Source organism: Aegilops tauschii, chromosome 7, assembly GCF_002575655.3.
Source record: "Aegilops tauschii subsp. strangulata cultivar AL8/78 chromosome 7, Aet v6.0, whole genome shotgun sequence".
Lineage (NCBI taxonomy): Eukaryota > Viridiplantae > Streptophyta > Magnoliopsida > Poales > Poaceae > Aegilops > Aegilops tauschii.
The window spans coordinates 261,271,513-261,288,496 of record NC_053041.3 but is presented as its reverse complement, the minus strand read 5'-3'; positions in this window follow the sequence as shown (position 1 = coordinate 261,288,496).

Genomic DNA, 16,984 nt, shown 5'->3' with positions numbered 1-16,984 from the left:
AAGAAGATCTGTCTTCTCATGAGCACCCCGTTGCTATTCTTGAAGAAACTGAGCGCAAGACTCGCAACAAGTCAATCAAATTCCTGAAAGTGAAGTGGTCGCACCATTCTGACCGGGAAGCCACCTGGGAACGCGAGGACCACCTCCGTTCCGAACATCCGGAGTTCTTTCAGTCCTAGATCTCGGGACGAGATCCTCTCGTAGTGGTGGAGTGTTGTAACACCCCGGATGTAACTTTCCATATTTGTAACTACAACTCTTGCCATTTTCGGCCTTGTGTTATGATATTCCCTTCGTGGTCGGGTTTTGTCTTTCGTTTTGCTTTTTGTTCATGTCATGCATTTCATATCATGTCATCATGTGCATTGCATTTGCATACGTGTTCGTCACATGCATCCGAACATTTTCCCCGTTGTCCGTTTTGCAATCCGGCGCTCCCATCTCCTCCGGCGCACCCCTCTTATTTTCTTTCGTGAGCGGGTGTCAAACTTTCTCGAAATGGACCGAGGTTTGTCAAGTGGCCTTGGTATACTACCGGGAGACAACCGGTCAAGTTTCGTTCCATTTGGAGGTCGTTTGGTACTCCAACGGTTAACCGGGCAACCGCAAAGTCCTTCTGTGTGTTGCAGCAAACCCCCCTCTCTAAACAGCCCAAAACCCACCAAAATCTCTTCCATGCTGTAGGTCGTTCGATCACGATCGTGTGGGCGAAAACCGCACCTCATTTGGACTCTCCTAGCTCCCTCTACCTATAAATAGGCATCTCTCCCGAAATACACTCGCAGTCCAACCCTAACCCTATCCCTCCGCGCCGACGGACACGTCCGCCGCCGGCCGGACAAAAATCGCGCCGCCGCGCTGGACCAATGCAGCGCCGCCACGTCCCGCGCCCGCGCTCGCCCGCCGCCTCCCGCGCCCGCGCCGCCGCCGCCTTGCCGCTCGCCACCGGCCGCCGCGCCCGAGCGCCGCCGCCTCCGCGCCGTCGCCCCTCCGGCCACCGTCCTCCCCTCGTCGCCCCTCCTCCTCGTCCCCGCTGCCGTCTCCGGCGCCGCTCCGGCGAGCCGCCTCGGGAGCCCGAGCCCTCGATCCCGATCCAGTCAACAAGTTTTTTTGCATTTTCATATTATATACCCCTGTTCATCATGGCATAACTCTCTGCATATAGCTCCGTTTCACGCGTGCAATATATCGAAATGTTCATCTCGTGATGCTCTACATTTTGTTCAATTGCACCCTGTTCATTAAAGGCCATCTTGATGCCCAAATCTCTTGTGCAAGAGTGCAAGTTGCTGTTATCTGCTGTTATTTGGCAGAACCTGGAGATTTGTTATTTTTGTATCATTTAATCTGTGCATCTTATGGGCATGAGCTCTACATGTGTTTTTTTGTATGCCATGCCATCTTTCCAAGGGTGTATGCCATGTATTTTGTGATCTCTGTGGTGACTAGCACAAGCATGCAAACTAGGCCCCGTAATGTTTCTGATTTCAGGGACTTAGCATTTTCTCCAAGTCTGTCTGCTGTTATTTTGTTGCCATGTAAACTTGATACTACAGAGAGATCCATGCATATTTTGGAGATGTTCAGTAAGGATGTTTTGTAGATATTGTTGTAATTGATCCATTCCTGCCTTTTTGTGCAATTATGGAGTGTCCTAGGATGACTCAATCTTGCTCTACTTTTGCTATAAAATATTTCTGGCAGATTCTTAACATTATATTCATTTTTGCCAAGCTTGTTGTAGTTGATCCATACTTGCTATGCTTTTGTTCTTGTCATGGATAGCTTCATAAACATGCCATCTTACTGTAGGTATGCTTGTTTTGTCATGCATTGCTTTGTGGTGAGTGCATTAAGCTCACCAAGATGCCTTCATATTATTGTTTCTGCCATGCTCTGTTTTCTGCTAAGTCTGAAACCTGATAGCGAAACTTGCTATGTTTACATGCTTGCCATCATATCTTCTGGTCCTTTTTTGCTTATGGTCAGTAAGGGACTCTTGTCATCTGCATTTAGTAGAACACTTCCATGCCTTGTTTATCTATGTTAAGTTCCTTTAGCATGTTGAATTCGTGCTCTGAACATTGCTACCTGATGCTGTTTTCTGCCATGTCCAGTAATTTCACCAAGTCTGTGAACCTGTTATCTTTTGCACTTTTGCCATGCTTGTTTGAGCTTGTTATGTTGTGATATAGCCGTAGCTCAGTGTTCATCTTTTGTCAAGCATCTCCTGTAGATTGCTGCCATGTGCTTTGTTGCTATGTTGGAGCGCTGTAGCATTTTTACTTGTTGCATTCTAACTGCTATCATGCTGTTAATCGCAGTTTCGTGTCATTCTTGTTTTGCTTGCCATTTGCAAACCGTGCATCCGTTTCCGGTGATCTTTATATCGATTTCAACCGAAATCATCTCATCTTTCCACTGGCATGCTTGGGTTGCCAATTTACTGCCTTGATCATCATTTTCCTTCCGGAGCACGCATATGCATCGCATATCATATCTCGCATATCATACATGTTTTGCATCATGTTGCTTGTGCATTTCTCGTGATTGATTGTGGTTCCGTTGCTTGTGTTCTTGTCTTGGGTAGAGCCGGGAGACAAGTTCGTGAATGAGGAACCTGTTGAGTACGCTTACGAGGATCAAGCTTTCGACAACTCTGAGAACCTTGCAGGCAAGATGACCACCCCTCGAAATCACTTCTATCTTTGCTTTGCTAGTTGTTCGCTCTATTGCCATGCTGCGCTACCTACCACTTGTTATATCATGTCTCCCATATTGCCATGTCAGCCTCTAACCATCCTTTCCTAGCAAACCGTTGTTTGGCTAAGTTACCGCTTTTGCTCAGCCCTTCTTATAGCGTTGCTAGTTGCAGGTGAAGTTGAAGTTTGTTCCATGTCGGAACATGGATATGTTGCGATATCACAATATCTCTTATTATATTAATGCATCTATATATTTTGGTAAAGGGTGGAAGGATCGGCCTTATGCCTGGTGTTTTGTTCCACTCTTGCCGCCCTAGTTTCTGTCATACCGGTATTATGTTCCTTGAGTTTGCGTTCTTGACGCGGTTGGGTGATTTATGGGACCCCCTTGACAGTTCGCCTTGAATAAAACTCCTCCAGCAAGACCCAACTTTGGTTTTACCATTTGCCACCTAAGCCTTTTCCCCCGGCTTTTCGCGAGCTCGAGGGTCATCTTTATTTAAACCCCCGGGCCAGTGTTCCTCTGAGTATTGGTCCAACCTGTCAGTCCCGGTGGCCACCAGGGGCAACTCTGGTCTGGCCTACCGGAAGCTTCGACAATCCGGTGTGCCCTGCGAACGAGATATGTGCAGCTCCTATCGGGATTTATCGGCACATTCGGGTGGCTTTGCTGGTCTTGTTTTACCATTGTCGAAATGTCTTGTAAACCGGGATTCCGAGACTGATCGGGTCTTTCCGGGAGAAGGTTTATCCTTCGTTGACCGTGAGAGCTTATGATGGGCTAAGTTGGGACACCCCTGCAGGGTATTATCTTTCGAAAGCCGTGCCCGCGGTTATGAGGCAGATGGGAATTTGTTAATGTCTGGTTGTAGAGAAGTTGTCACTTGACTTATTTAAAATACATCAACTGTGTGTGTAGCCGTGATGGTCTCTTCTCGGTGGAGTCCGGGGAGTGAACACGGTTTGAGTTATGAATGACGTAAGTAGGAGTTCAGGATCACTTCTTGGTCATTACTAGATGACGACCGTTCCGTTGCTTCTCTCCTCGCTCTCATTTGCGTTTGTTAGCCACGATATATGCTTAGTGTCTGCTGCTGCTCCACCTCATTACACCACCCTTTCCTATAAGCTTAAATAGTCTTGATCTCGCGGGTGTGAGATTGCTGAGTCCTCGTGACTCATAGATTCTACCGAAACAATTGCAGGTGCCGACGATGCCAGTGCAGATGATGGGATCGATCTCAAGTGGGAGTTCGATGAGGAACGTGGTCATTACTATGTGTCTTTTCCTAATGATCAGTAGTGGAGCCCAGTTGGGACGATCGGGGATCTAGCATTTGGGGTTATCTTATTTTCATTTGGATCTTGACCGTAGTCGGTCTATGTGTGTAATTTGGATGATGTATGAATTATATTTATGTATTGTGTGAAGTGGAGATTGTAAGCCAACTCTTTATCCCATTCTTGTTCATTACATGGATTGTGTGAAGATGACCCTTCTTGCGACAAAACCACTATGCGGTTATGCCTCTAAGTCGTGCCTCGACACGTGGGAGATATAGCCGCATCGTGGGCGTTAAAGTGGCGGAGGAACACAGGCGGCGGGGGCCGGTGGTCCGGCCGGCCGCCCGTGCGGTGTTCTGTATGGGAAGAATCAGAGATGAGGAAGAAGAAGGGTTAGGAGACGTAGGATCTTCATCCAACCGCCTGAAATAGTCGAGAGACAGCTGGGAGTTGCATTCTAAATGCGCTCTGGTTCATCATGTGTGGGCACTGCGCAACCAACATTTTATTATCCAAAATCTGCTTGCTCTTCTTTACCATTTTCCTCTTCCGTTCTTCCTTAATATGTACTCTCTCCGTTCCTAAATACAAGTCTCTGTATAGATTCCACCATGGACTACATATGGAGCAAAATGAGTGAATCTACACTCTAAAATGTATCTGGATACATCTGTATGTGATCCATAGTGGAAATCTCTACCAAGACTTATATTTTGGAACGGAGGGAGTATGATAGTAGTACAGTATGTTCCTTGTACTGAAGATGAGCAGGGACATTTGCAGTGTAGAGGTCTATACAGTCGGTTGTGATGGACACTTTGAGCCTCTTTGATTCGTAGGATCTTGTAAACATAGGAATAGGATTTGTAGTGGCCTGCCCACTTGAATCCTATAAGAATAGCAAGGAAATGCGCGGAGTTGTGTCGCCTTTGAGAGTTACACTGATATTAACAGTACCGCACCTTCACTTGAAGAGAGCTGGTATCCGAAGCCTTTCTAGCCGTACCGGCAATACTAGCACATATATTCCAGCAAGTTCCACTTTGCTGATTTTACTCTGATGCTTAAGGTTTTCCCGTTATATCTACACTATGATCTGTGTAGCTGCTTTGTGTCGCACTAGCAGCAGTCCACTCTTGAAGCTAAACACTGCAATGACTTACAAAATTGGCACCAAGACATTGAGTGCCATTCTGGATGCAATGAAACTCATAAGCTCCCCACCTGTTGATTCTTGTTCAGAATATGATCCTAATGACTATTCTAACCTCGAGGAGTCAAAGGCAGATGGCCTGTCCTGTTCACCCATCAAGGTGCCTGTTCTAATTTGGCAATGTTTTATTGATTGCGGGTATCTTGCATATGTTGTCTTGCATTTCTTTTACTTTGTTGCACCGCCATCTGCTTAGTTTACTCATCATATATGTCGAGATGCCATGCCCATCCATTATCAATACATATTCCATCTGTCATCATACCATGTTTTTCCACTCAAATGCTATTCTTGTGCATCAGACATCAAAAAGGAAGAGGGTGATTGCCGAACCTGAAGGAGCACCAGCAAAGTCCTTGAAAAACGTGGTGGTGCCGGAGAAATCAGACAGCACCCCACTTATATTGGCTGTACAACCAGTGACACAAAACGTAGGACCGACTCCAGCAGACTGTACCCATACTTCACTGGCCACACCACTAGCCCCACCACACAGGACCTGCACTCCAGCAAAAGGTATACCGATTTCATTTGCCATAGCACCAGCTGTACCACAGAAAAATCCCACTCCAGCAAAAAGTACAGCAAGTCCACCGGCCGAAGACCTATCCCAACTGCAGAGACGGCCAATTCCTGCAGATTGGAACCCCATTCCATTTATTCCTAGTTTAAAAGACAATGCTTTCAATGTTGTTAGGGACTACGTGCATATATTCCCATCATGGGAAGATTATTGTGAAGACAAACACCATTTTCACATCTTCCTGTCCAACTTACGTGTAAGTGCTATTATTCATGGTTATTATTTTCCTGTTTTCTGCTGACATAACGCATCAATGATTTACATTACATTGTTGTAACTAGGCAAGGGTCAATCTGGATAGTCATGACGAGCAAAGCTTGCTTTTGCTTTTCAAGGAAGCATTGCAGCACTATTGGTGTTACCTGAGGAAATCACACTTTGATGGCAAGTCTATAAATGAATTTCCGGTGAAGTCTCCTGTGCTAAATTTGGAAGACATTGAATGGAAAAACCTTGTTATGCACTGGTCTCGTTCCCAGGATGAGGTACTGTCTATGAAATCACATGACAATTTGAACTTCTACTTTTCCGCATGTGCCTTACGGATCTTTTTTGCAGGAAATCTGCTCGAAGAAGAATTCCGGTTTGACAAGAACGAGAGGATATCGCAAATATGCTGCCCGCTGCTTTGCTCTTGTTAGTACCTGTTGTCCTGTATCACTGTACTTGCATACATACCTGGTTCATTATGTGACAGCAATATGCATGATAGCTTGCTTATCAATTGTTCGCTCCAAATTATATGATCTGTATGAATGGTTACATTAGTGTAGAATATATCCAATGCCAATGTTTTTTTAGCTCTGCATTGTTCTTGTAAGTACATGATGTCCTTTATCAGTGTACTTATAATGACAGGTAGTTGTTCATGTACCATCACTCTGCAGCTTATTTTCCTTTGCCCTCCATTTTCTACACATCAGATCTATATTTACTCTTACCATAAGGTCGGTACTGAAGAAGTTTAGCTCTGCATTGCTCTTGGCTGTACCTTTTGCCTGTATCACTGCACTTACATTTATAGCTACTTGGTTATGTAGCATCACTCTTCATCTTATCTTAAATATTCTCCATTTTTTTGTATATTATCACATCTATATTTACTCTTAACAAAATGTAGAATAAAGGCAATGCTTTTGAAGAAGATTATGTGGTAAACTTCTTGAATTGCCCCCCCCCCCATCAGCATGGACAAGGCCTTTATAGAGCCTGTCTTCACCAATAATGTAAGTTTTTCCAACTCAAGCCTTCAAACTTTGTTGTATATATTTGGTTAGGCATGACTGCAACAGCTGTTTATTTTTGGTGTTTGCATCAAATTCCTTGTTTAAAGTTTATTATGTACTTCATAAACAAAAGTTTTTCCTTTCTCAATTTAAGTTTTCAGTTGTACAACCAAGTTTCTTCTTCATACCATGTAAATTAAACTATACAGAGCAAGTGATCTTCTTTTGCACTGCATGTATGCTTCTATTCTTCATCCGTAATCCAGTGGTGTGGTGAACCTACCCACTACAGCACAATGTCATATTATGCAATGTCTTAACTATGAACAATGTCATATCATTCTACTATTATCTAAACTGTCTCTTTATTTGCCAATCTGAAATGGTATAAATTGACAGCACACTAACCATTGATACTTATGAGTTCTTGATCTGTAATCCAGTGGTGTCGTGAAGCTGCCAACTCCTTCACAATGTCATTTCCTGCCATGTCTTGACCTGAACAATACCATATTGTGTTAATGCAATTTTAAACTATGTCACTTTATTCGTCAGTAAGAAATGTGATGAATTGTCAGCACTGATACTTTTATGTGCAAAACCTGTCATCTGTCTGCTTGTTTATCTTTCAGAGTGAGGAAGATATAAGTGTTGAACAAGCGCAGTCTCATCATCTTGCTCAGCTGCTTGCGCTGCAGCTCCCCAGCAGGGCTAAACTTTCTTGAACTCTATTGAAGTGCTGTCGGTTTTGTATATAATTTTGCCGGCGTGTTTATTTGCACTGGTGGCGATCTTTGATGCCCAGTGTATGTAATCTGCTACCTGCTTGTGCTTTATTATCATAGTGGCAAACTTTGATGCCCAGTGGATGTAATATGCCATAATTTCTTTACTGTATAGTCTAGGTTTTTTCATATTCACGATGCTGCAGTTATTTTACTGTATATATATCCTGTCTTCGCAGTGAACCGGCCAAACCATAAAATTACGGTACATAATCGGGCCGTCATGCAATCACGATGTAGGTTGGGCCCGAAACGTGCGAACAGCTCATGGGCCGGCAGCAGCCCGAAAGGAACCCCAGCCCATGATTGTGCGAATCAAATCACGGGCTTTTAACAGGCCAAAATTGTCTTGGTCCTTGTTTGGCCCAATCAGATATCGGCTGCGAGCAGGCCGGATGCAAACCGGGCCGTAGTTAGGCCAAACTATATGACGGGCTTTTAACAGGCCGAAATTAATATAGGGCTGAAATGTTAAACGGGCCCTTAACAGGCCAAAACTAATATCAGGCCGAATTACTAAGTGGGCCTTTAGCAAGTGAGCCCAAAAGCATAGTGTCCAATTGACGGGCCGAATCTGATATGGGCCATAATTGAGCCCAAAGCCTCTTAAAGGGCCAGACCTGATCTGGGGCGTAATTTGGCCCAGAACGTGGTAGGCTTTTAACGGGCCAGATCTCATATGGGCCACTATTAGGCCCGGAGCATGGCAGGCCATTAATGGACCGGATCAAATATGGGCCGGCATTTGGCCCAAAACATGGCAGCCAGTTAATGGGCCGGCCTACTAGGGTCCTCAAAATCTTGTGGGCCTATAGCTGGGCCGACCCATTAATATCGGCGAAATCTCGTGGGCCTTTAGCTGGGCCGGCCCATTATGATCCGCAAGAATCTTGTGGGCCTTTACCTGGGCCGGCCCATTATGGCACATAAAAATCTTGTGGGCCTTTACCTGGGTCGGCCCATTATGGCCCGCAAAATCTTGTGGGCCTTTAGCTGGGCCAGCCCATTATGGTCCGCAAAATCTCATGGGCCTTTAGCTGGGCCGGCCCATTATAGTCCGCAAAATCTTGTGGGCCTTCAGTTGGGCCGGCTCATTTAAACTTGATGGGCCGGTCCACGTGTCAACATATCATAGGCGCGTCGCGCCCATTGGATGAGTGACACCTGTGCCAATGCGGACCTGACACGTGTCTCTTCCAGCCAATGATGATTTTACACGTGGAAAATCCCCATTGGTCGGGGCTGTTAACGGGTTATCGGATCCAAAACCCGACCCGATAGCTTAACGGCATTCCGTTACGATGGATGCCACGTGTCGGTCACCCTTGACGAAAGCACTTCTGTGACGCGCGATTTATCGTCATGGAAGTGGACACTTCCGTGATGATAATTTTGGTAATGTCATGGAACACTTCTACGACAGCACAGGTATGACTATCTTGATTCTGTCATAAATTTGTCATGGATGTACATGCATGACAAAAAACGCGACCTACTGTGACAAACACGTATCATCACGGAAGTGTATTTTTTTTGTAGTGTTAAGAAGAAGACTGGCGCGGATGGTGATGTGACCGTCTATAAGGCTCGGCTTGTCGCTAAGGGTTATCGACAAGTTCAAGGGGTTGACTATGATGAGACCTTCTCACCCACAGCGAAGCTGAAGTCCGTCCGAATCATGTTAGCAATTGCCGCATTCGATGATTATGAGATCTGGCAAATGGACGTCAAAACGGCATTCCTTAACGGTTTCCTTAAGGAAGAATTGTATATGATGCTGCCGGAAGGTTTTGTCAATCCTAAGAATGCTGACAAGGTATGCAAGCTCCAGTGCTCCATCTATGGGCTGGTGCAAGCATCTCGGAGTTGGAACATTCGCTTTGATGAAATGATCAAAGCGTTTGGGTTTATACAGACTTATGGAGAAGCCTGTATTTACAAGAAAGTGAGTGGGAGCTCTGTAGCATTTCTCATATTATATGTGGATGACATACTATTGATGGGAAATGATATAGAACTTTTGAAAAGCATAAAGGCCTACTTGAATAAGTGTTTTTCAATGAAGGACCTTACAGAAGATGCTTACATATTGGGCATCAAGATCTATAGAGATAGATCGAGATGCCTCATTGGTCTTTCACAAAGCACATACCTTGACAAGATATTGAAGAAGCTCAATATGGATCAGTACAAGAAGGGGTTCTTGCCTGCATTGCAAGGTGTGAGATTGAGCACAGCTCAACGCCCGACCTCGGTAGAAGAAAGAAAAAGGATGAGTGTCATCCCCTATGCCTCGGCCATAGGCTCTATTATGTATGCCATGTTGTGTACCAGACCTGATGTGAACCTTGCCATGAGTTTGGTAGGGAGGTACCAAAGTGATCGCGGTATGGAACACTGGACATCAGTCAAGAATATCCTGAAGTACCTGAAAAGGACTAAGGATATGTTTCTCGTTTATGGAGGTGACGAAGAGCTCGTCGTAAAGGGTTACGTCGATGCTAGCTCCGACACAGATCTGGATGACTCCAAGTCACAAACCGGATATGTGTATATTTTGAATGGTGGGGCAGTCAGCTGGTGCAGTTGCAAGCAAAGCGTCGTGGCGGGATCTACACGTGAAGCGGAGTACATAGCTGCTTCGGAAGCAGCTCAGGAAGGATTCTGGATGAAGGAGTTTATCACCGACCTAGGAGTGAATCCCAATGCGTCGGGCCCGATGACTCTCTTCTATGACAACACTGGAGCTATTGCCATTGCCAAGGAGCCTAGGTTTCACAAGAAAACCAAGCACATCAAGCGCCGCTTTAACTCCATTCGTGAATATATTCAAGATGAAGACATATATATTTGTAAAGTACATACGGATCTGAATGTCGCAGATCCGTTGACTAAACCTATTTCACGAGCAAAACATGATCAACACCAGAACTCTATGGGTGTTCGATTCATCACAATGTAACTAGATTATTGACTCTAGTGCAAGTGGGAGACTGTTGGAAATATGCCCTAGAGGCAATAATAAAGTGGTTATTATTATATTTCCTTGTTCGTGATAATTGTCTATTGTTCATGCTATAATTGTATTAATCAGAAACCGTAATACATGTGTGAATACATAGACCACGACATGTCCCTAGTAAGCCTCTACACTGGTACGCGTCGGTGCTATACAAACGGTATTTAACCCCTTTCCGCGATGGCATTTGGAACCGTCGCCATGTGAGTGTGGGCGATAGGGGGGTCCTTCCCACACGACCTAGAAATCGTCGGGGATAGGCCCTCCTGGGACACAGGTTGGGGTCGTGTGCGATCGGGCGAGGCATTGAAACACAATCATTTCCGTAGGTATGTACATTCCACACGATGAATCCCAGAAAAATATTTCCGTAGGTATGTACATCCCACACGATGAATCCCAGAAAAACATTTCTGTAGGTATGTATATCATACACAGTCAATCCAAGGAATACATTTTTGTTCTTATGTACATCCCACACAGTCAATCAAGGGAAAATGTTTCCATTCGTATGTATATCACACACAGTCAATCCAAGGAATATGTTTCCGTTCTTATGTACATCTCACACAGTCAATCCAGGGAAAACATTTCCTTTCATATGTACATCCCACACAGTTTTATGTGTAGGCTCGTGTGTGAAAGGTGTTACTATCACACACGCTCTGCCTTGGTTAACTGTTTGCTTTTATCAACTACATCACACACGATTTGATGAAGAAAACTGTGTGGCATTGGGCTATCCATCACAAGCGCTTTTACTGCTAGAACCGTTTGCAAAGTTCCATGACACATTTAGCAGGTTTATTAGTTTACAATTAATAATTCTAGTATTACGCAAATTCACATTTCATATCGAACAGTTGTTTGCCAATTTCATATCACACACATAAATATATTATAACATCTCAGTGCGATAGCTACATGAAAACAGCAGAGTCCAACATATAGCTATGTCAACTTCATAAGAACAATATATTCATTTCCCTAATCGAGATCATCCAGGCTCGTCTTATACACCTCTGCTTTCAGTTCAGTAAGAACCTGTTTTGCACGGGCCAACTGGGAAAGTGCCTCCTCCTTTGCTAACACCATCTGAGCAAAGTCTGATTTAAAAAAATCTGAGCTCATTCTCCACCTTCAACCTTTTATCCCACATCTTCAAATATTCTTCAGCGTTGACAACAGTTTCTCTAAGCCTACGTCTGTTCTCTTCCTCATACATGCTCCAGAGCTTCGCTAGGCACATCGATCTTCAAAGACTGTGGCCACTCTTGATCAATCCGCTCCAAGTAAGAACACTTCCATTCATCCTATAATATTTAAAACTAGATCAGTAACAATTGTAGGGGAAATGGGTTTATAGCAACATAAAAAATCACCAATGCTTATTTTGAAAAACTGAAGAAACATGTTAATTATGACATATCTTCTCAAAAAGATCAATGTGCAAATGAATTAATTGCTACCGAGGCAACAACCAAATTCTGGAACATCAGAAGCTATAATTAACTACAACAACGCTACAAGTTCTTACTCATGTACAATAAATAACAAATTGAACATTTTATGAGGAAGGTAAATATAACTGCAACAACATAGCGACAGTGTTTGGATGACAGCAAATTGATACTAACAGGTGTGTACATGCACAAATTTAGTAACATAGAACTAATAGCACTAAGGTCGTCCACTATGTATGCCAAAACTGGGGTAAAGACAACTACTGCTACATCACGCACCGGTGCCCTGCACTGGCGAGCCGATGCAGCGGAAAAAAAATTAGGGACCCGGACTCCGGAGCACGTAGTTGCTCCGATGCCCAGTTCCTTCATGCCATAAAGATTTAGTATTTTACTGCTTGGCTGCTCGGATGTGTGGACCAAAGTTGGCTGCACAAACTGCTGAAGCAGTGCCAAATAATTTTCTAATGGCACCACCGATGAGATGGCAACAATTTTAGATACTAGGTACAAACTGTGACACTGTCTTAGGATGCGTTTGGTTGAAGGTGTGGTATGAATGGGTTAGGACAGTGACAGTGTCTGAATCACATCTAACAAATAATTTGTAACAATGAAAGAGGGTCTAACCTTCTCTGCACATACCAGAAACTTCCTCCCATTGTCCACAGATTCAAACGCAACTAGTTTCACACATGGAGATTGATGGTGACAACGAGTAGATAGATCTTCAGCCACCCCGCTCCATTCGTTGCCACTGATGGTCCTAGGGAGCTACAAGAGGAAAAAATGACTCAAATCAACTGCCGAGTGAAATTCCTTCATTCCCTGTCATAGCCCGACATAGAGAAGAGAGGCATACCCGGGTGGTGAAGGAGTCGTCGCCGGAGGAGGAACCGCTGGAGAGGTCTTTGAAGAAGACCATGGCGACCCCGGCGGTAGGATGCAAGACAGCGAGAGCGAGGAAGCGGCTATATCTTAGGAAGGAAGGAAGGAGGAAACAGGGGAAATGTGACTTGTGGTTGGGGAGAAAAGGGGGTGGGGAAGGGGGGGCAAGGGTAGATATTTTGGCAGTAGGCCAAAATTTTGGAAATGTGGAGGGAAACTTTGCACGCGGTGCCGCCGGACCATTCACTTTTAACGATTGTGTGCATCGCAAATGAGTCTTCTGCTTTACGCGCATGGGATGAGTTTGATATTCAAATTTTGGTGGAAATTTCCCCGGGTACGTCATTGCATAATTTAACATCGCTTGCTAATTTAGGCACACAAAAGAGCGTACAGTAGACATACCACACTTACTAAGTCGAGCAATTTTAGTAATTAAACAGAGCTGGTTGACCTAAACATTGCTCTAACAAAAGACCATCATTAAAAGCAAAGCCTAAGTACACATAATTTTAACAAATCCGCCGCCGCGCCGGCCCATGCATCGCCGGTGTGAGATGAGACGTCGATGACTTGTCCTGGCGACATGCCGCCGTTGGTGGACTCCGCGTCCCCCGTGCTGAAGTCGACCGCGTCCTCGTCCTCGTCCTCGGCGCCGCCCTAAAGGTTGTAGTACTCGTAGTAGTGGCTGCGCTAGAGCTCGCATTGGTACTCCCCCGCCGATTCCTCGATGGACAGACTCTTCTCTACCTCGACCTCGGCCACACGCAACTCCTCCTCCCGGCGATCCTCGATCTCCACCGCCTCCTGCATCTCCAGCTACCGCTCGGCGACCTCATCAGGAAGCAGGTGCTCCATGGCCACCGCCGCCTTTTCGGACGTTGGTTGCATGCTGGAGTCCGAGGTGGCCTGGAATATCTTGGCGTGTGCATCCTCGATCTTGGCGTGGATGGCCTCGACCCGGGCCATGGCGATATCGGCGGCACGGACGGCAGCTCGAGCGCTCTCGGCGTTTGCAGCCGCCATCGCAGTAGCAGCTGCAGCCGTCTCGGCTGCTGTAGCTGCCATGTCGGCTGCCGCAGACGCCCTCTCGGCGGAAGCGGCCGCGCTCAATGCGAACGCGGCGACACTCTCGACGTAGGAGGCCATGCTCTCGGTGCAGGCGGTGGTGCGGGGGGGGGGGGGGGGACGCCGCCACCGTACGGGCATTCATGAAGCGTTTCCACGGCGTCATCTTTGCAAGAAGGGGTACGGGAATGGGGATCGGGACTCGTGGATTCGGGGGTTGCCGGCACTGGAGCAGACGAGCCGGCGAAGCTTAAGGAGGGAGACTTAAATAGACCCAGATATTTTCATCGCAAACGGTTCCTAGAAAACAATTTTGTGTGGTGTTGTAGATATTTTTTATTAGCCGTGAAAGACGAATTTGGAGTAAAGTGGCAATGGATGGTGTTTTAAATGTACGAGAAATCTTTTAGTACTAATACAACTGTCATGTCAAAATTTGGAAAATATCAGGGGTCATTTGACCTTTTAAGACATTTAAGTGATTTTCTAGCCATTTAATGACCATAATTAAAATTCGAACTACATGTACATGCAACAGCTAACCATAACGGTTTGAAAACTCATATTTTGTGTACTTGTGTGTGATTTAATTCCATGTGCAGTAAATTGGAAGGAATTTTAGAACCTATTGGTCTAATGGCTAAGACACAATTAAGCATGGAGTGACATGGCATTTTAAATACAAAAAATTAAAAAAATATTAGAAAAACATGAAACCTTGGTTGATGTAATGTCATGCCACCAAGATGATGTGGTAAAAAAATTGGCATGTTCGACGAAAGTTTGGACACACACCCCTCACAAACCGGAACCACTCACTAGAAGGCTCGTGGTTCCGAGAGGGAACAATGCATGTTTGATGATGAACGGAAGATAGCTTCCTCTTACGGCCTTCAAATTTTTTCTACGTTTAAGGTGCACTACTACAACTATAATGTGAAATTTTGGAAAATTCTAGGGGTCATTTGACCTTTTAAAGACATTTAAGTGATTTTCTAGCCATTTAATGACCGTAAGTGAAATTTGAACTACATCTACATGCAACGGCTAACCATAACGGTTTGAAAAATCATATTTGTTTACTTGTGTGTGAGTTAATTCCATGTGCAGTAAATTAGAAGGAATTTTCAAACATATTTGTCTCATGACATGGACAGATGCATATGTATGCATGGAGTGACATGGCATTTTAATTCCAAAAAATTTAAAAAAATAGAAAGACTTGAAACCTTGGTTGATGTAATGTCATGCCACCAAGATGATGTGGTAAAAAAATTGGCATGTTTGACGAAAGTTTGGACACACACCCCTCACAAATCGGTGCAACTCACTAGAAGGCTCATGCTTCCGAGAGGGAATAATGCATGTTTGATGATGAACGGGAGATAGCTTCCTCTGACGGCCTTCAATATTTTTCTACGTTTAATGTGCACTACTACAACTGTAATGTGAAATTTTGGAAAAATTCTAGGGGTCATTTGACCTTTTAAAGACATTTAAGTGATTTTCTAGCCATTTAATGATCGTAATTCAAATTTGAACTACATCTACATGCAACGGCTAACCATAACGGTTTGAAAAATCATATTTGTGTACTTGTGTGCGAGTTAATTCCATGTGCAGTAAATTAGAAGGAATTTTCAAACATATTTGTCTCACGACATGGACACATGCATATGTATGCATCGAGTGACATGGCATTTTAATTCCAAATAATTAAAAAATATCATGAACACATGAAACCTTGGTTGATGTAATGTCATGCCACCAAGATGATGTGGTAAAAAATTAGTATGTTTGACGAAAGTTTGGACACACACCCCTCAGAAACCGGGGCAACTCACTAGAAGGCTCGTGGTTCCGAGAGGGAACAATGCATGTTTGATGACGAACGGGAGATAGCTTCATCTTATGGACTTCAATTATTTTCTACATTTAACGTGCACTACTACAACTGTAATGTGAAATTTTGGAAAAATTTAGGGGTCATTTGACCTTTTAAAGACATTTAAGTGATTTTCTAGCCATTTAATGACCGTACTTCAAATTTGAACTACATCTACATGCAACGGCTAACCATAACGGTTTGGAAAAATCATATTTGTGTACTTGTGTGCGAGTTAATTCCATGTGTAGTAAATTAGAAGGAATTTTCAAGCATATTTGTCTCACGACATGGACGCATGCATATGTATGCATGTAGTGACATGGCATTTTAATTCCAAAAAATTAAAAAAATATCAGAAACGCATGAAACCTTGGTTGATGTAATGTTATGCCACCAAGATGATGTGGTAAAAAATTGGCATGTTTGACGAAAGTTTGGAAACACACCCCTCTCAAACTGGAGCAACTCACTAGAAGGCTCGTGGTTCCGAGAGGGAACAATGCATGTTTGATGACGAACGGGAGATAGCTTCCTCTTACGACCTTCAATTTTTTTTCTACTTTAACGTGCACTACTACAAGTGTAATGTGAAATTTTGGAAAATTCTAGGGGTCATTTGACCTTTTAAAAACATTAAAGTGATTTTCTAGCCATTTAATGACCGTAATTCAAATTTAAACTACATCTACATGCAACGGCTAACCATTTGAAATATCATATTTGTGTACTTGTGTGCGAGTTAATTCCATGTGCAGTAAATTAGAAGGAATTTTCAAACATATTTGTCTCATGACATGGACAGATGCATATGTATGCATGGAGTGAAATGGCATTTTAATTCCAAAAAATTAAAAAATATATC